This window comes from Ochotona curzoniae, unplaced genomic scaffold (assembly GCF_017591425.1).
Source record: "Ochotona curzoniae isolate NIBS_2020 unplaced genomic scaffold, NIBS_Ocur_1.0 scaffold_4506, whole genome shotgun sequence".
NCBI classification, from domain to species: Eukaryota; Metazoa; Chordata; class Mammalia; order Lagomorpha; family Ochotonidae; genus Ochotona; species Ochotona curzoniae.
Genome location: NW_024467119.1, coordinates 73,951,379 through 73,973,258, shown reverse-complemented (window position 1 = coordinate 73,973,258; position 21,880 = coordinate 73,951,379).

Below are 21,880 nucleotides of genomic sequence, written 5' to 3'. Positions count from 1 at the left end.
AATCTGACAAGAAAGTGAGGTGTATACTTACATATATGGGCAATGGAATGAGGACAGTATTGCTCTGGGACAGTGGTCACTTAGTTTCTAGGAAAGACTTCTTATCTAGCTTCTACCATGCTTTTAAGGAGAAAAATCTTCATTGGGTTTTACCTTGCAAAGTTTCCTACAATTTGCTCTCAAATTCAGGACAATGCAAAGCCTGCCATTTGGCTGGTGGAAGAAGCCATCAGTTACCTCTTACTTTAAATATATTGAAAAAAATGCTCTGATTCTGATCCTCTGATTCTAGTGCTGGGAAGTCTGTAACCTTCCCACATGTGGCAATCTGGGCTCTCTTGGCCTTACTAGAAATGGCTCATTTCCTATCTCACAGTATTTATAACTCTCTCTTAGAGAAGAGAATGGGCTGTACTAGGACATCGTATAAAGATAGAAAATTTAGACCTCCACAGCAGGCAAAGATAAAGACATAATTTAAACTCATTTGGTTGAAAAGATAAATGCAGATAAAAGCCCAGTAAACAAGGGCCAAATGCCTTGGCACAAGCAGCAGACAGACAGTGGAATTGGCGGTCAGCCATGGGAGCCATTCGCATTTGCTCCAGGTCTTGTCTGAGCATCTCTGAGTGTCCACTGAGGGTCCCTACCTGGTGCTGTGTGTTAGGGGACTGTTACATTCAAACCACTGGAGAAGAGCGAGAGGACAGGCAGATAGGGCTGCAAGAGGGAGGGGAAGCTAGTCTTGAAGAACTACAGTCAAAAATAGCCTCAGGCTGTAGTGCTCTGAAAACATTTTTCAAATATGCCTTCGGCTTTTAGAGAAAAAACCCAGAATGCCTTTGTCCTTCCTAGTACTGAAATATAACTTTAACTAGAAAATATATTGAGAATACCTGGAAGAAGGCTATTTTCAGTACCTGGATTCTCTCTGTGACCTTTGCTGAAATACTGTCACACTTGCTATGGTTCAGATCAATTCATTAAACATTGGCTGGATGTGACTGGGCAGGTACTATGCTAGTTTTTGAGTTTAATAAGACAAAAAAGACAAGGTACAATTCTGGACCAGCATATACACTGTACCTAGAGGCAATTTTGTCCCCCAGGGTGCATTTGGCAATGCCTGGAGACAGTTTGGGTTGTTACACAAACTGAAGACTGTCACTGGGATCTAGTGGACAGTCACCAGGGATGCTTTTGGGCATATTATAATGTGTGGGACAGCCAGCTTTCTATCCCCACCAAAGACTTAACCAACCTTGATTGTTGATAGTGCTGAAGCTGAGAAAATGTTAAGGTGGAACAATGAATCATGGGAAAAAATAAAAATCAAAGTGGTACAATCTGAACATGTGTACAAAATATTTAGTAAAAGTTATAGGAGGCCTTTGTTTTTAGACTAAGCCCCCTGTGTTGGGTACCAATAGACCGGGCTAGCAGTAAAAATGAAGTCATTGTGAAAAAGTTCCATATCTTCAAACCTTCTGAGAAATCAGAATTAATCCAGTTTTCCTATAGACCTAGTTTCAATCCGCAGAGTTATTTCTTCTGATATATTCTTTTTTATGATTTGTTTATTTTTATTTGAAAGGCAGATCATATCCATAGAGAGAAGAAGAAACCAATGAAGATATTTCATTCACTAGTTTGCTCCCAAATGGCTTCGGTGGTTACAGCTGAACCCATCCAAAACAAGGATCTTCTTCCAAGTCTGCCACATGAGTGCAGGGTCCCAAGGTTTGGTCTGCCTGTTACTGCTTTCCCAGGCCATAGGTAGGAAGCTGGGTAGGAAATGGAACAGCCAGGACACAAACTGTCATGAACTGGGACCTGAACTTTGCAAGGTGAGGATTTAGCCACTGAGCCATCACACCAGGCCCTCTGGTCAATATCATATTACCTTTGTTGTAAGAATGAAACAATTTTTGTTTTTCTACTATGCTGTGTTCCTGGTTCCACCATACAAGGAAAGTAACATTGAGATAAAAAATATGTTTTTTTTGTTGTTGTTGTTATTCTTGATTTCTACATTTTTTCACAACCCCTCTGTCTATAAAATCAAGCTCTTCTTTTTCAGCCATTGGTGCACATATTCTATTAATGTAGATGAAACGTTGCCTGATTCTAAAATTGTAAAAGAAAGACAGTTGAAATTTTTAAGCTGCACTGTTATGATCTTGTCTTTTGACAAAGCTGAAAAAGTGATTTAGAGAGGACCTACAAGTTCATTCCAAAGGAAGTAAATGTTAGGCAGGCTGGACATTCAGAATCACAGTGTTAGAAGAGACTGTGAGGGAGAACCTGTTCCCAGTCCCTCCTTCAGCTTCTGGCAGATTCTTTGGCTTTTCAATGCATTATTTCAGCTTCTGAGTTCACAGCCATGTGGCATTCTCTTTGAGCTTCTGTTTCTTTACATAGTCTTCTTTAATTTTTATTTTTTGAATTTTATGGTACAATTCCATAAACTCTGGGATTTCCACCCCACTCCCCCCAAATTGCCGCCAACTGATTTTCCCCATATTATTACAACAATATCATCCTTCATTAGCAAGTCCATCAGCCTGTTATTTAGGTGTGCCCCGACATTGCTGGTACAGATGATGTCAGACAGTCTAGTTCCATTGTTTAGATATGTCTAACAGTTTCACACTGGTAGCCTATCTTTGATTTGGAAGTAGAGATGCATACTGCATTGTATCGTCACATCTGAATACAGCAGTCTCTATTACACCATCAGTATATATTCCCTTAAATGAGAAACCACAAAACAAAGTCAACAACAAGTATAAAGTTAAAACAAAAATGTACAGCATCATGGAATTGAGAAATGAGCCACTGAATAACCAGTGCATGCATGAAGAAATGAAAAAGAAAACATAAAAGCCTCTAAGATAAAATGACGCCACTGTGAGATCCATGTGCCAGCGTCAAATTCAATGAGAGATAAGAAACTACTTGGAAAAAATGAAAATGAACACAAAAACATCAAAACACATGGGATGCAGCAAAACAGTATTGAAAGGGTTGTTGATCTTAATATTTGGATGAAGGCTGCCTTATATTAGAGAAAGCATATGGTATTTTTCCTTTTGGGATTGACTTATTTCACTGAGCTTAATGGTCTCTAGTTGGGACCATCTAGTTGCAAATGGTATAATTTCATTCTTTTAATAGCTGACTAATATTACATGGAGTAGCTGTACCACAGTTTCTTTAACTGCTCCTCTTTGGATGGATATCTGGGTTGTTTACATGTCTTTGCTATTGTAGATTGTGCTGCTGCAAATACAGGATTACAGATCCCCAACTTATATGCAGTTTTCATTTCCTATGAATATATTCCTAGGAGTAAAATAGCTGGCTACTATATCAGGTTTATTTGCAATTCTCTAAGCACTCTCCTTACTGATTTCCATAGTAATTGTATTAGCCTACACTCTCACTAGCAGTGAAGGAGGGTACCTTTCTCTTCACATCCATGCCAGCAGGTGTTATTAGTAGAAAACTGAATGTAGGACAATCTGACTAGAGTTTGGTGGACCATCAGTGTGGTTTTCATTTGTATTTCCCTGATGGCTAGGGAGTCTGGGTATCTTTTCATGTGTCTGTTAGCCATCTGAATTTGTTCCTTTGAAAAATGTCTATTTCTTTCACCCATTTCTTCACAGGGCTTTTTTTTTTTTAACTGTCACTGGGTTTCTGAAGCTCTTTGTAAATCCTGGATGTCAGTCCCCTATCACGTATGTAGTGTGGAAAATTTTCTCCTATTCTGTTGGTTGCTTCTTCACTTTGTTGATCATTTTCCTTGCTATGCAGAAGCTTTTTAGTTTGATGTATTCCCATTTGTTTATTTTGTCTTTGACTGCCTGTGCTTTTTTGTCTTTTCCAAGAAGTCTTTTCTCATTCTTGTATCTTATAGAGTGCTTACTATGTTTTTCTTTAATAGTTTGTTGGTTTCTGGGTGTAGATTTGGGTCCCTGATCCATTTAGAGCTGATTTTTGTATAATGTGACAGGTACGGGTTTCACGTCTTAATTCTGCAAGCTGCTATACAATTGTCCCAACAGCATTTGTTGAAGAGACCAGGGTTTTTCCCTGAATTGTTTTTAGATTTCTTATCAAAGATTAGTTGTCCATATGTGTGTGGGCACCCTTCTGGTGTTTCTATTCTGTTCCATTGACCTTCTTCTTTGTTTCTGTTCCCTTACCAGACTGTTTTGATGACCGCTGCTCTGTAGTATCTCTTGAGTTCTGAAATTGTATGTAATTCCTCCAGCTTGATTTTTATTCTTCATGGTAACTTTTGCTACTTGTGGTCTCTCATGTTTCCTGATGAACTTTTGTATCTTCGAATTCTGAGAAGAATGCGGTTGGGATTTTGTTGGAATTGCATTGAATAGGTGTATTACTTTTGATACTATGGACATTTTGATGATGTTGATCCTCCCAATCCAGGAACAAGATTCTCTATCTTTCAATGTCTTCTTCTCTTTCTTTTAAAAAATGTTTTATAGTTTTTTTTTTTTATCATAGAGGTCTTCCACATAGTGTTAGTTTAATTCCTAGGTATTTAAGATTCCTCTCCACTATATGGTGTTTTTTTTACTGACAACATCACTTATATTGAATTAAGAACTTACCATATTCTAGTACAGCTACTCTACCCCTAATCTAGTATATCAGCAGCAACATTATTTCTCAATAAGGTCACATTCTGCAGCACTGAAGTTGGAACTTCAATGCTTATTTTCAGGAGAGACATATTTCGGCCCCAATTATGGGGTCACAGAATCACAAAACCACGTTGGAAAAGATCAAGAAAGAAAAAAGAAGGCTGAAGAGGCCATCTTTTGCCTATGTTCACTTTGGCCACGGCAAAAATTGGGTAAGGGGCTAGGCACATAATATAGTAGTCAAGTTGCTCACATCCCAGATCAGAATGCCTGGGTTCTATTCTTGTCTTGGACTTTTGATTCTAGCTCCCTGCTAGTGGAGACTCTGAAATGCAGCTGTGATTGTACAAATAATTCAGACCCTGTGACCAATATGAGAGACCTGGATTGTACTCCCAGCTCCCTGCTGTTAAGGGCATTTGGGGGAGGGAACCAAAGGATGAGTTTTTTTCTTTCTTCCTTCTCATTCTTTCTTCCCTCCCTTCTCTATCCTTCCCTTCTTCCTTCTGGCAATAAAAATATAGGCTTAGAAAGTTAAATAAATGAATGATAGAGGTATAAAAACTTGGTGGGATAAGTTGAATGTTAGTTTCCAAACATATTTCTCTTGGCAAATTCAGATATAGTTGGAATGTATCAATATCTAAATATCTATCACAAGGTATGCTACTGTCCTATTGTCATTGTCCTAGTTAGGGGCACTTTCCATAGAAACAATTCAACAGACTGGCTTCCTCTTTCTCTTTCCCTGACCTGACTGTTCGCTGAAGAGGCCTCAGGAGATGCAAGGAAAGTTTGTAACATACTCCACAGATGATTGTGAGAAAAAAATTTTAGCACCTGTTATGATGCATACACCTTTGGAGACGTTTGAAAACAGAGCTTTTTCCTTAAGCCAAATCCTTTTAGAATGGAATTTCTGATTATTCTCCAGCCCATTGCCTTAAAGTGTGATATAAATTGAGTATCCCATAAATGAAATAGCAATTCATGGTGACAACAATAAGTTCACCCAAAGTTAATATGAAATTCAAGACAAATATTTTGAATTGGAAGTTCAGATTCTCAGAAAATAGTTCAGGAGGTTTGGCAGTAAGGGGTACATTTTTGAAGGATGAAGAATGTCGGTGGTTTAGACTTAAACAGCTCTTTCTAAAACATGTTTACTTCCTTATGGAGTTACCTTACAGACACATTTCTATGTGACTGCTTCTAAGAGGTAGCAAACAATTTAAAAAATGTTTAAAAACATTGCTTGAGATTTTGTTTTAGGGGAGTATTTTACTTTTCATACATGTGGACTTTATAATTCATTTTTATTGGGTTGGACAAGAAAATAATCATTTTTAATCATTTTACTTCTTTTTATTATTATCATTTTATGATACAGTTCCATAGGCCTTGGGATTTGCCTTAGTCCCTCCCCAATTCCTCCAACCTCACTGAGTTCCCCTATATCTACGAAAGTATAGTTCTTCATACACAGTCATATGTTCATAATTGCGGGCATGGACAATGGCAAAGAATCCATCATCCTACTGTCAAGATATAGTAACAGTTTCAGGAGTCCATCTTTGTCTGGAAGTAGAGATGCATACTGCATTATTATCCTAACATCTGGATATTATAGTCTCTATTACACGGTTACTACATATCCCCTTAAATGAAAACCACAATACAAAATCAACAATAAAGAGAAAAATAGAAATTTACAATGCCATGAAATTAAATAACATTTTTCTAGATATGATAGTCTGAATTACAGTTACTATACATCACCTTTAAAAAGCCACAAAACGAAATCAAGAAGAAAAAAAAGGAAATTAACAACATTATGAAGTTAAATACCAAGTTACTGAATGACTAATGTGTCACTGAAGAAATGAAAAAGAAAATCAAGAACCTTCTTGAAGAAAATGATGTTACTTTATGATCTATGAGTCACTGAAGAATTTAATCAGAAAAAAATGCTTTGAAGAGGTGACATAAAAAATCAAAATCCATGAGATACAGTTTCTGCTGATCTTTGTTGGTGAAATGTGTCTCCTTTAGGCAACAAATAGATGGGTTTTGTTTTTCAATCCAGTCTACTAATCTGTGATGTTTGAGTGACAAGTTTAAGCTGTTCATATTCAGGGTTAATACAAATAGGTGGTCGTTTGGTTCTGTCATTATAGCAATGGGTTGTTCACTGATTTAGTCATCTGTTGTTATTTTACTGAGATGTTCTTCACATTTGCCTTTGGTTTTGGTGGGTGCTATTTATTTTTTCTGTTAAGAGACCATTTTTAAATATCAGTTGTTAGGCAGGTTTGGAAGAGGCATATTCTTTTAACTTTTCTTTACTGTGGAAGAATTTTATTTCATTTTCAAAGACAAAGGAAAGTTCTGCTTGGCACATTACCCTGGGCTGACAATTTTTTGCTTTTAGAATCTGGAATGTGTCACTCCATTGTCTTCTTGCCTGTAGAGTTTCCTGTGAGAGGTCTCTTGTGAGTTTAGTTCGCATTGCTTTATATGTCAGTTGATTTTTTCATGTGCACATTTAAGGATCTTTTTCTTATGTTCGATTGAAGAGAGCTTGATTATCATGTGTCTTGGTGAAGATGGCTTTTGATCAAGCCTGTTCAGAGTTCTGTGCCCCTCCTGGATGTTGTTTCCTAATTCTTTCTCTAGATTAGGGAAATTTTCCTTACTATTTTCATTAAATACATTTGTAAATTCAGCTTCTCTTTCTGCACCTTCTGGGACTCCCGTAACTCTTATATTTGGTCTCTTAATAGTGTCTTTCAATTCTTGAATACTTTTTTTGGCCTGATCCATCTGTGCTTCCAGATTTTTGTTTGTTTGTTTCCCGCTGGTGACATATATCTTCTATCTTCTAATTTTGAGGTTCTTTCTTCTGCCTCCTTCATTCCATTTTGGAGACTTTCCACTGTACTTTTAATTTGCTCCACTGTATTTCATTTCTGATATATCAGCTTTCATTTGATTCATTTCCAGTTGACATATTCCTTAAATTCCTTGAATGCCTGCTTTACATGTTTCTTGTGGTTGATAAGAAGTTTTATAACACATTTTTGAATTCTATATCCCCCATTTTCTTGAATTCTTCCTCAGTGAATTCTTAGGTTGGAAAAGGGTTTTGCTCCTTTGCAGGGAAGTTTTCAGTGAGATCCATTGTGCCTCTGTCTCTTCTTTTGCTCTTGGTCATTGTACTTCTGGATATCAGAATAAAAATTATTCTAAAGACTTACTTATTTTATTTGAAAGGTAACTTTTATATATAATGAGAGTACTAAGTATAGGAAATGCAAAAGGACTATATGAACCCAGTGAAATAAACTAGTCCTATGTTCCCAGTGGAATTTCTTACTATAATATTAGATAAAACACACATTCTCTGTTTTTATCAAAATGTGTACTCTGAGACTCAGATCAAAACATAATAAAGGAGGAGAAATAATGTTCTTATTTTGAGAAGTAGTTGAAAAGTGCCAGAACAAATTGTTGATAAGAAAATGAGAGAGTGGTAAAGAGGCCGTGGGTCTTCTTTGGTCTATGGTAAAGGACACTAAGGAAGGAATGTAGTGTGGAAGGCTTCCAGAGAAACTCAAAGCCGTGAGGTTGGCATTCGTTTGTATGTTTGAAGAACATCAAGAACGGAAAGTGTGGTTAGAAAGATATCAGCTACACTTCTATTATACACAGAGCCAGTATACACAGTTCATAACAGGGAGAAAAATAGTAAACTTTCATCAACATGATGTTAACAAACATGCAATAAAAATACTAATGCATTGTTAGAACGGTGGAAAAGGGTATGAAGAGCCTTCATGTAGGAATAGATGCCAGCGTGTGACCCATGTGGTGCCAAAGAAATTACAATAAAAACTAGAACATTATTATCCATGAGATATAGCAGTAATAGTGATAAAAGTGATATGAACAATCTCACGTGTTTATAAGTAATCAGTCTCTTATGGATGATTGATTAATGAATCACACAAGAACTTATTGAGAAAGATACAAATAATTAGCAACTGTGAAAAGGTAAAGTTCACAGGAAAAATAATTAGGCTTGTAAAGTGAAAGTATAGTGGAAATGATGTGTTTAGAAGTGGAGTCTCTATACATACAGAACAAAGACTTCTAGTGAAATGGCTAAAGATGTCCTGTCAATAGGATGCTGGACTCTCCAACATTGTCCATGCCTATGTTGTTGGGAGACACTTCAATGGCAGCATAATGGACTTGTGAATGTTCATGAAAGACACCCATTGTAAAACTAGAGGGGAAAGCAGTGGGGAGGGGAGAGATCTCAGGGAGGGAATGGAAAGTCCCAGTGCCTATTAAACTGTGTCATAAAACAAGATTTAAAAAACAGAAGAAAGGTATCAAAGATGATGAGTAGTGGAATGGAACGACCTTCCAGGTCATGAATAGGTTATGGAATTTCCTCATTGTGTTTGAAGTTTTTAGATAGTTTTCAGAATAAGAGTGACATAATCTATGCATTTAAAGAAGAAATTCCATTTCTTTTATGGAAATTTGGTTGTAAGTGGTGGGAGTAGAGATATGGTATGTATGTGCAAGATATTGAATTAAGCCTAGGTCATAAATGACTGTGGTACTGTGGTGGATGTAGTATAAAGTATTCATATTCAAGATATACTTGTAATGATAGCTTCACACATTAATACCTTGAGACAGGACCAAAAGAAGTATCCCTCTGGAGGCCCTTTATAAGACCCAGGCAAAATTTTCCTGAAACTTCCCAGTTTATCTCCTCTTGGTTCTCATTTTGTTAAGTAGCATCTTACACCTAGATTTAAACCAATTATAGCAAGTAGAATGAAACTGCAGTATTTGGCTCAGTACAATAAAAATCTACCCCATAATACAGAGAGCTTAGACTGACCTGGAGGTTTTGGTCATTTTTGGGGAAAGATAAATTTTAATCTGTGAAGCCCAGTGCAAAATCAAACAAGCAACAAAACAAAACATGGAATCTCTTAATCAAAGATTAAAAATTTCAAGATAGAACAGAAAGTTCAGTCAAGTACAAGCCCCTTCTGAGCAAGTGGTTCAGTGGGCTGCCAGTGCAACTGATCCTGTTGGTGTACCAGTGTTGTATAATGAAAAATTTTATATCACATAAATTATTCATTGAGCACTGCTGGGAATGCCAACATGTCACATCAGAGTGGCTGTATTCAAGTTCTAACTCTACTACTAATCCAGCTTCCTGCTAAGATGTGTCTTTACATATCAGAAGTACTTGATGATTTGGGTGCTTGGGCTCCTGTCAGTCACGTGGTAGCCCCAGAAGGAGTTCCAGGATTGTGGCTTGGAATTGCTTCAGCCAGACTGATGTAGGTTTTTATGGAGTGAATCAGCAGATGGATCATCTCTTTCACACAATTACTCTCACATTGCCTTTCAGATACATACATAGATAAAACTTAAAACTTAAAAAACTTTATACAGTCTTGGAGGTAGCATGGTGATTTAATGGTCCTTGAATCTTGTACTAGTGTTCTATCGGAAAAAGAAAAATTAATACTTAATTGAATTGTTCTAAGTGGTTCCTTTTAAAAATTCTTTTCCTATATCTCTTGCTCAAAGTCTCACAAATAAACTGAATTTCTACTCTATTTCCTGATTTAATTCTCACCCACCTCCTGATCTCCTCACTATTGGAGGTGCTGGCTCCCTTTCTAGACTTCATGTGAAGTGAAGCTTTCTCCTCGCTTTAACCTTTTCATATTTGCAGGCATGCCTTGATGGTTTTTCTTGGATTGCATAAGCCCCTGTAATAAGTGTTCTGGCAGAAACTGCCTTCTAACAGCATATATGCTCTTTTCAATACATCCTGGTTTGGATTTTTCTTGGAAACTCCATTAATAAGGTGTCTTTGAAATTCCTACCTCCTGAGAGATACTCTAGACAGTTGTCTCCAAGTTTATTACTTAGTGATGTACTGTCTCAGGTTACTTGGATTTTAGCATGTCATTATTTGTAAAGTTTTATCACTGACTTGCACAAGGAGAGAAGGGAAAAATATCTCAGGAGGTTCAATATTTTTACTTCAGAATGACCAATTCTTACAAATATTTTTTCATTATAATTTTTTGATTGAGGTGCAATGTTACTATTTTAAATGGGGAATAGTGTAATATTTTAAAATATAAATGCAGTGTAAACTGATCACATCAGACAATTAGCTGAACTCGTCTTTGTGTTTGGAGTCTGCCAACTCCTCTCTTCCAGTTCGTTGTATAGCATACAATTAATCAATATAAAATTCAACCATCTTACTGTGTTTTGGAACCCCAGAGCAGAATTCTTGAATTCCATCTAGTTGACCACTTGTTTTTTTTTTTTTTTTTTGGTTGGGGGAGGGTTGTGGGGTATTTAACTCTTCACTGAGAGAGACACATATGCAGAGACAGAAAGACAGAGAGACAGATTCTCCATCCACAAGTTAATTCCACCAATGCCCACAATAGTTGAAGCTGAGCCAGACTGAAACCAGGAACCTGGGACTCCCATAGACCTGTTCTGTCATTTGCTGCTTCCCAGTTGCACACTGACAGTTGAATCTGAAGAAGAGGAGGTGGGATTTGAGGCAGGCATTCCTGTGTGGGATATGGGTATCCAAAGTTTCAGGCTAATTACTGTACCAAACACTCATCTCCGAAAGTAAATTTTATATAGAGAAAAAAAAAACACATCTTTTTCAAGTAAGGAATATTATGCCTTCTAGGAAATGGACTTTTGTAGTGGTAAACCGAGCAATCAAATGAATCTAATACTGCAGGGATTTAGATATTAATCAGAATAATTTGGATACCACTGTCTGGAAAGAGCAATCTTCATACTTCATCTTCATTGGGTTAGAATCCGAGGCAGTGGCTTTATATTCCCAGGGTATTATTCCTTTAAATAGGTACTGGCCTAGCAGCTTCCAAATCAGGGAAATGTAATATTAGGATTGCTAGTGGAATTCCCTTTTCTATGTGATACTTCTTATCATTACTGATTATGGAAAACGATGTAAACACCTTAAAGTATTTAGGATATACATAGTCCTGTCTGTGCTTTGTTATTTATCATTTTTTCTGATGAAAACTTTAAATATTCTTCACTAAGCTGCTAGATACCAGTTTACTGCTTTTGCTTGGCTGAGTCTTTTCTTGATGCTGAGCATAACCCTCTCCAGCTGTCACTTGTGACACATGAGGGCTTCCATGCCCACAAATGCAGATCCTGCAGGTCACATGTAGCAGAGATGGAAAATGTGATTTCTCCCAGGGGCCAGACATACAGACCATTATATCATCTCACACTCTCAGAGTGGCTCCCCTTTCCAGACTTACTGAGCATCCTTTGATTGTACAGCATCTTTATCTCTGACCTCCAGGCAGGGTCATGGCTGTAACAGCCAGGAGAAAGCTTTCAAGAATGAATGAGTGCTCAGAGAAATCAGGGAGCATGCTCTGTCCAGCTCTGTGATTGTTTCTGACAATGCTGGTGAAGGGACTTCTCCTGTAGCCCATTGATTTCAGTGTCAGACAGATGAAAAGTAGCATATTGATGAGCCTTTGTCATTACTTTGCCAAAGGTGTCTTGTCAGATAAAATACCAATAGAGGAAGCCAACTTAAGACAGGCCATCACATCAATTTTCTTGGTGCTGAAGGATAGAGAATGAACTGTGATATTTAAACTAATCGATGCCTATAAAGATACTCTTAAACTCTTACAATAAATTGTTTTGATTTGCAAACACACAGAAAAAGGAAGAGCGATTCATAGAAGGGATACAGGAAAGTAGACCACAAAAGCTGAAGCAAAAGATTTTCACTAATAGCGGTAGTGACATTTTACAGCCAAGATTCTTTCTTTTTCATTAAATGTTTACCTCTATTAAAGGCTTTTCTGAACAGGATGATAGTATAAAACACTTTGTGAAATATCTTTTAGCGTCTTTGTATTAGCTCCTAGAACTGAGAGCTGAGAGCATGGGTCTTCCTGTATCCTGCACTATAAATTCAGAGAAGTTTATGCTTGGGAGTGAGTCTCCTCTTCTTGATGATTTGATAAGAGGCACTATTGGAGCACAATAAGAGAAAAGCAGATTTCCACCCCTCCCCTTAACCTCTCACAACCCTCCATACATTAATCCTCTGTTTGTCTAAAAATGACAGGAAATAAATCAGGAGGTAACTTTTACTGGCCCTGTTCTCTTATAACTAATAAGGAAAGAGAAATAAGACTGGGAATGGCTGAAGCCATGAACCTGAACTCAATGCAGGTTTCCCATGTGTGTGTTGGGGACCCAACTGCTCGAGCCATCACTGTTGCAACCAGGATCAGCACTGGCTGGAAACTGGAACCAGAACAAGGAATTGAGCTCAGGTACTCTGTTAAAGGGTGCAGGCATTGTGACTGGTAAACCTGTCCTGTGGGTTTATTTTTACCAGGACAAAGGAAAGAAGGTTAATTGTTCATTTGTACAGAGATCCTAAAAATTTGACTGTAATGCATCCTCACTTCCAAGTACACTAGTGCCTGTTATCCAGTTCACCCATGAGGATATATGTATGTACTTGATTAGCTCCATATCTATTTGTTTTGTACTGCTTACCCTTGGCCTGAGAGTCTGCTAGGACATGTTGCATGTAAACATTCTGTTACAGATAATCCGATTAGACTGCCTTCTCTTTGTAGCATGATCGTGCAGGTCTCTTCCAACAACCTGGCCTGACTGAGCCATTGCTTATGTCAGATTTCCTTCCACACACTCAGCTTCATGAAGAATAAATGGAACTTTCACTGCATTGTCATGTCTCTGGTCGGATCAGATGCTGAATTTGCAGGTAGTGATGTTGGCAGCAGTAAGAGAGGCCACCTGGCTAATCTTGGGGGTATTTGGGGAAGCTGGAGTATGTAATCAGCATTCACTGTGAAAGTTACTGTCTTCTCATTATTTTTGTCCAGTCTCATTATAGGAGGAAATTTACACTTTTTCCCCTATATTTACTTCTGATATTAAATTGTGTGACATAAATTTTAAAGAATTCTCAGTATACCCCTCCCTGGTCAATGATATGCTTTGTTGTTAAAAACTCTTTTGTCCAGTTGGTTGTAATGAAGTGGCAGTTTATCTAGCCAGACCAAGGGAGCAACTGAACAGAACTGCTTAATACAATCTTGTGTATAACCAAGACTGAGGAGTCTGGAGATTTGGGTTTTGTTCTGGGCCCAATCACTAACTACCTAGATGTGCAAGAAGAAATCAGAGAAGTGATAATCCTCCATGTGGGCAGAGGTTGGTAGGGTCTGAGCTTGTAAGGGAGATCCTGTCTTATGGTATTGTCTTATGGCACTCAGAAAAAAATGGGTGCAAGTTCCCATGGCCTTGGGCCATACTCTGTTGCTTTCCCAGGCCGCGAACAGGGAGCTGGATGGGAAGTGGAGCAGCCAAGACATGAACTGACACCCATAAGGGATTCTGGCACATGCAAGGTCAGGATTTAGTCTGTTAGTGGGCATTTGATGCACCCATGTTAAGATGCCACTTTGTTTCCCATATCTATGTCAGAGTCAGGACATGCTTGAAAAAAATGAAAAGTCCATAAGAACAGACAAGCAGAAATTTTTATTTTTTGTTAGAGATTTATTTTCCATTTGAAAGACAGAGTTATGGAGAGGAGAGAAAAATAGAGAGGAGGTGTTCCATCAGTGGTTCACTTCCCAAATGGTCACAGTGACTGGAGCTGAGCCAATCCTAAAGCTGAGAGCCAAGAGCTTCTTATAGGATTTTGATCATCTTCTAATGCTTTCTGAGGCTGTAAGAAGAGAGCTGGATTGGAAGTGGAGCATCCGGGACATGAACCAGCACCCCCATATGGGATGACAGTGCAATATGTGGAGGCTTAACCTACCACATGGTGCTGGTCACATTTGATAGATATTTAGAAGAGTGGCGATGGATGCAGCAGGTCAGAGGAGCTAAAGTTTAAAGTGCATAGACAGCAGGTATGTACCCCAACACAGTCCATGTACTCTAAATCTATGGTTTTCTGATTCTGTTGTATACCAGAATAGCCTGATGTGCTTGTTATAGCACAGAATTGTGGGCCTTAATCTTACATCAGGCTAGCTCAGCAACCTGGGATAAGGTTGAGAAGCTGATATGCCTGATAAATTCTCAAGTGATGCTGATACTGGTTTGGGTATGGCATTTTACAGTCATTGCACTGGATAATCTTGGGTCTTCAGGCTTTAAAAATGAAGAAAAGTAGAAGGAAAAAGAAGTTGATACAAGGTAGAAAATGAAATGTAACAACAAAAATTTGTTTTCAAAACAGAATTGTTCAATCTACTCTTCTAGCACATAAACAGGGCACAACAACCAAGTATCTTTCCTCAAGCAAATAATCCGAAGATTTTTAAATTGGAGCTGTGGTGAAAAAACCTTCTGGGAATTCATCTATATTGCTTGAGTTGTCTATTATGATAATGTATGCTTATAGTAATATGTAGGCTTATAGTAGTTACACAATGAAAACCCAGGCTCATACATGACTGAGGTGGGATTTCATTCCTGTTACCATTTCCGTCTGGGAAGATAAGGAATATTGTAACAGGCTCCTGATCGCAGCAGATATGTTTTTTGGTTTCTTGGGGGAAAAGTGAAAGGAATGAAAAAGAAAGGAGCTATATTCACCCATGTGCAGAAAACCTAGTTTCTCTGTTTTGTTAAGAATCAGATTAGAGCAAGTGTACATTTATATATCAATGGTGAACCTCTTAATATTCAAATTGATTATGAAAACCATTGCTGGTAATGACTAGAATAATGTATATTCTGTATTCATGACTGTTATGTGTCTCAGAGTCCAGATTTTCTCACTAAAGTTGCATCATTTAGGACCAGAAAAGAAAGCTAACATTAATGAGACAATGATTATTTTCTCAATAAAAAAATGAATGAACACTAACAAATATGCCTGCTGGCTTGTTATTAAAATAGTTCCAGTAAAATCTTCATACTTTCAAGAGCTATTTTTGTTGCCTAAAATCCTATGACTTAACAAATGCTACTTTAAAGTTTTAGGATTTTTAGATCAGATCTACTCTTCACCGTAACTGTATTTGCTTTACCTCTGTGTGCCTCAGACACAATCTATTACAAAACTTCAGTTGAAACCAAATCTACATTTAGAAATAAGGTATATTAAAGGATTTTGCTTAGATCTTCAGCAACATAGAACATATGCTGACCATGTTCATTGCTACCCAAAATTATATTGAGAAATATTTTTCTTCCATGCAAGGCATCTATTAAAATAATTGTTTCGGTTGAAACAACTTGAGACAACATTGTTTGTGCACCTGGCTTTCATGCCTTTATGTTGTCAATTTCTCCTGTTAGTTTTGAAGTGCTCCCCAGATATGATGTTGGCAAATCTCATAACTGACACAGGACAGGTCTCATCTTGGCTGACTAGTTGACTGGAAGGTTTCCTTAAGTTTCCAAAGGCTATTAAGAACTGACTGACTTGATATATGCTCCCATATGAAATAAGAAAACTAGGGTTTTTCACTTGGTGAGCTCTTTATTTCGTCTTGCTTGAAACCCTTTACTATAGTGTAAAGTAAATATGTGCTATTCAGGGCTAGTGCAATGGTGTAGCAAGCTACTCCTCTGCCTGCAGCACTGGCATGATGTGCTGGTTGCCAATCTAGCCTGGAAACGCAGTTGAGGGTAGTTTAAGTCTTTGGACTCCTGTACCCCTGGGAGAGACCCAGAAGAGTATTCTAATTCCTGGCTTTAGATCAGCTTAACTCTGGCCTTTGAGGCTGCTTGGGGTGTGAACCAGTGCATGGAAGATCATTCTCTGTCTCTCCTCTTCTCTGTAAATCTGCTTTTCAATAAAAATAAATTATTTTTAAAAATGCCCTCTGGGGCCTTGTGCAGTAACCTAGTGGCTAAAGTCCTCACCTTGAATTCACTAGGTTCCCATATTGGTGATGGTTCTAATCCTGGCAGCCCCGCTTCCCATCCAGCTCCCTGCTTGCAGCCTGGGAAAGCAGCCGAGGACGGCCCAAAGCCTTGGGACCCTGCACCCACAAGGGAGACCTGGGAGAAACTCCTGAACCAGTGGATGGAAGATCCTCCTTCCTGTCTCTCCTCCTCTCTGTATATCTGACTTTGAATAAAAATTAAATCTTTTTTAAAATGCCCTCTCTAAAAGTGATATCAAAATGAGAATGGGTGCTGACTCATTTATACTTTATTGCCCTTTTTGAATATTGTGTTCTCTTACATGTAGTCAGAAGTTCCTGACATTGAAAATTGTTTTTTTCAAAAATATTTTATCTACACATGAAAAAATTCACCGATGCTTAGCAACTTGTTAGAAACGTCTTCCTGGCTGAATCTATACTACAGCTTCCCATTTTGTCCTTAATTCTTGCTCAGACATTGCTGAGTTCTCGACCCAGATCATCCTCACGTTCTAGAGGCTTCTGAGCCCTTAACTAACTTGGTTTCTTTAGGTCTCCTCCATTCATAGAGAAGCCAATTCCTATACTTTCTGTTGAATATCTGAACTCTTCCTGTTTGCTAAATCTGTGAGGTGCAGAGACCTAACTGAATGGAAACATTTATGTAAGGTGTTACGGAATGCAGACTGCAATTACTTTGGGGTTGTTTAGGGAGCTCATGCTGCTATTCTTGTCACTTTCACTTGATCCAAGTCTCCTCTTTGCCAGACACACAATCGTATAGACAGAGGCTTTGAACACATCCTTTGTGAGACAATTCAGGAGAAAGTACAATCACTAATTTGGAAGAGCATGGAAATCAGAAATTAGCGTAAGTTTTTACTGATCATTTGCTGACCATTTGAATCATTTCCAATGGAAACCTGTTTTCAACCTAAATCAAGAGACAGAGAGACACACAGAGAATGCTGTTAGCTGGGTCCCTCTCCAAATGCCCACCACCACTGAGGCTGGGCTAAACTGAGGTCAGGAGCCAGGAACTCAATCCAGGTGTCCCCGAGGGATGACAGGAACCCAGTTACCCAAGCATCACTTCTAATGTACACAGGCAGCCTGTGTACATTAGCAGAGTCAGCACCAGCATTAATAAAGCCTAGGCATTCTGACCTGGGAAACTAGTTTCCTAGTTCTATCTTAGCTGCTGTTCCAATTCCTTTTCTTGAAAATGTATTTTTCTGTTAGACATCGACTCAGAAAACTGCTACTCTCATATATCCAGTATTACTACCTGATAAATCATACTTTTTCCTTTTGTTTTGTATGTATATCGCATTTAACATGTCCAACATTTAAAATGCCATCCATTGCTTAGGATCTAAAGCTTGCAATTTTTTACAGAAAAGTCCTTATTCTGTTGCATAATCACGTGTTCTGTGCACTTTGTGCAATACTTGGTCCTTAGTAGGTGTTCATATTTCTTGAATTAAAGTAAATGCTGAAATCCAAAGTTTTTCTACCCCAAACTTGTAACTAATGCTATTGCTCATAGCTATGTGAGGGTGGTGGAGGAAGGGTGGGTAGGGAACTGTCAGAGATGTAAATAACATACTTTTGAGCTAAGGGACTTGAAAGCTCTGTCTTTTCATTTTTTTCTCTCTCAATTTGTTCAAGCTTATTTTTTTGTCACTCATAATTCAAAGACAGTTTAATGGAAAAACTTCAAGTGTTATATATATATTAGTCCTTGATGAGAACTGGAATGTAAGAATAATTTTACCAACATGGAATATAAAGTTTTTTTATTTATTGAAGGTTAATTTTTCTTTCCACGGGAGAACACTGTGAAGGTCTCTATAGACCATATCATTTCCACCAGGCATCTGGCAATAGTTTCACTAATCTAAGGTTTCATTTTGAAAAATAAAATGCCTAGTCCTTTCTTTGAAAGGACAAAATCTTTGCCATAAAACGGTTTCCTGTGGGTCTAAGTTTGTCATATTTACTTCTCTAAAGTGGCAGGCAATCCCACTGGCTCTATTTTCATTTGTTCCATAAGTTTTGCTTCACCTTTGCTTGTAGATCTTTCTGAGAGATACCAATGGCATGCCCCTATCTGTAGAAATGTGTGTATAGCTCAGGGAGGATTGGGCTGAGTGAAAATGGGTAAGGAGACCAGCATCAGCTCCCCAATAGCCTCACAGCAAGGACCATCTGTGTTCAGGGGAAGCATATTTCCTAGAGTCTTCCATTCAGGTCATATTTCTATACCTCCATGAAGCAGCGGACAAGGGAGTTCAAACGTTCGTGTAACTGCATGTGAGGTGTCTCTTGTTTGAAAGAGTGAGGCCTGGAGAAAACTTTTAGATGCCTCCTCCAAAGAGGCATTGGTTTTCATAGAGACTGCCAAGTACTGGCAGCAAGCGGGAAGGGAAAAGGAAGTTGTAGCTTTGGGGACAAGTGCTTTTTCTTTCCACACATGCCATGGGTTTTTTAATGCTCACACAAAGCCTATGGCCATAAAATACCTTCTAGTAGTTCCCTTTGAGGAAATAGAGGTAAACCACAAGCAACCCATTATGAAAGGCTAGCAGGCTGCATTAGCCTGGAGGGAAGCAGGACCTTTGGCTCCAAACAGTCTCAGGATTTTTTTCAGCTTGATGTTCAGAACTGCTGACCCATCAGGTATAGAAAGCAGGAGAAAATTATACACAGGTTGAGGAATCGTTAAGAGAAACAGGGCTTGCTGATGACATTTCTTTCACAGGCCTTTTATTAAATGCTTTTAAAGCTTACCGCTAAATAGGTTTACAGTACATTCTAATTCCTGCTGAAAAGATCAGTCTAATGGGATATAGGCAAATGATAGAGGGTCTTGAACCACTGGCTTAGATATGAAATGTGTCTCATCTTTTGTGGCTTCTATTGCCATTATGAACTCCACTGTGGCAGAGAGTTGATGCCACAGTCAATGCAACTGGGAGACAAGATGTGAACGATTAAGCTACATTGCAAATTGAAATGGGGTTTTCCTTCCTAAGGAGGCATTCCTTGTACTGTTGTAATGATATGGAAACCCTCCTCACTGGGATTCAATGCTGCATCTGACCTATCACTGTAAACAGTCCTATTAGCATCCGTTAATCGTTGACCTTCTTCTTGTATTGCTATCTGGGGTTTCTTCTGGAGAGTGAATTGAAACCACAGAGTTTGTCCACATTAGCTGATATATCCTGTAAAAGAATTTCAAATAGATTCTGTCATATGTGGTGTTGGTAGGGGCTGTGGATTAGCTGACAGTAGAGCTCTAGGATTTCTGCACCTGAATTTAATGGGGGAGTAGCCAAAAGTTGGTAAGAGAAAATAAAAGACTGTTGACAGACAGTACAGCTGTAATAGAGTCTTGAAGCCCCAACTGGGGAATTGGACTGAGTTGGAAGAACAGTAAAGCTGAGTAGGTCAAGAAGCAATGAACCTTAAAAGAGCTTTAAAAGGAAACAGATGAAAAGAATGAAGAATTCACCAGGACACAGAGGCCTAAAAGCAGGCACAGAGGAACTCCAACAATACTAAAAGATTGAACTTCTGCCTAAGGGAAAGGAAGTTGTAGCTGGAGCCTGTTGTAGGAAAAGGATGTGCACTTTTGGAGTTAGCTAATTATGAATGAAATGAGGTAAACATTTGAACAAAAACTTAATGTCAGTATTTAGAAAGATAATGAGAACTTCAAAAAGAAACCATTGAGACTTCTCAATCATATTGTGCCAGATATCCCTCTTTGCTTCTCTTAGTGCCCCTCAGGAATACAGATTCTGTGTCTGCTGCCTCTACCTTCCAGAAGAGAGAGAGGTGCTTTACCAGTGGGGATTTTCTTGGCCATTAAAAATCAAAATCCAACTCAAACTGTCTTATGGAAGACAGAAATATATTGGTTCTCAGGACTGATCTGCAAGTAAGAATGCATGCAAGTGCTCCAAACAAAGCCATTGGGTGTCGAGCTTGATTTTCTTCCAACTGTTGATTCTGCTCTCTCACAGAGCCTTCATTCTATGACTGTCTTGCCCTTAGTTTGAACTAAATGACCTCCTGCAGCTGCATGATAATCTTTTATGCATTATGCCACCCCAGGGAAGAAAAGAATTTTTCTTTTCCAAGTCTTTTCAGTAAAATATCATCCATGCACATCCCATCACCTATTACTGATAAAGTAGTTTTTCTACTCCCAAGCAAGTCAATATGACTAGCACCAGTGACAGATGAAGACCTGACGACCGCTGATTGACAAGTTCAAGGAACTGGTGGGCTTCTTTCAGAGCAAGTGTCTTAATTTGTTTTTGTGCTACTAGAACAATTTTGGAGTATCTGAAGTTCAAGACCAAGATGCAGGAGTTTTTTTTTTTTTTTTTTTTTTGGTCTGGAAAGGTCTACTTTCTGCTTATAAGGTAGTACTTTGAGCACTGAATCCTCCAGGGTGAGTAGCACTGCAATCTCACATGGTGAAAAGCAGAGAACAGAAAGGGAAAGAATCCCCAACATCAAGCCCTTTTGTTAGGGCAACTAATTCAGGAAGGAAGAGCACTCATGGCCTAGTTAACTCTGAAAGGTCCCATCTGTTAATACTATCACATGGGATCCTAGGTTTCAACCCATAAGTATCAGAGAGGACATGTTCTAACCACAGCATTAATAAGAAAGCACAGGCACTGAACAGGTAAAAGTAACAGATGGCCATTTTGTATGCCCAGTGGCTAGTAACTCTTCTCAGGGATTTGCATTGACTGGTGGTTTACTAAATAATAATTGAAATATACAAGGCCTTCTAGGGACCACTTGCCACCATATGGGTAAATGAGGCCAGACTTTCTTCCCAGTGAATCAATTTATTTATGAGACAATGAGCTTATACAATAGAGAGCACATGGGGTGTGGAAGTTGGAATGGCTACTGTGGGAAGTAGAAAGGAAGTTAATGAAAGAGAAGTTTACATGTGGTGTGAAGAGTAAAATCAGCCTTGTGGGGTTTGTGATTTTTATATCTACTTCTGAGTGAGGGAGTTGATGCTAGTATTGGATCATCTCAAGAATCTTTCTTTCATGGAATAGGAAAGGAGCTGGTTAGATGAAGGGAGTTAGTAAGTGGTGGACCATTTACCATGAACAGTAAGAGGAAGAGGCTCAGTGAAGGTTA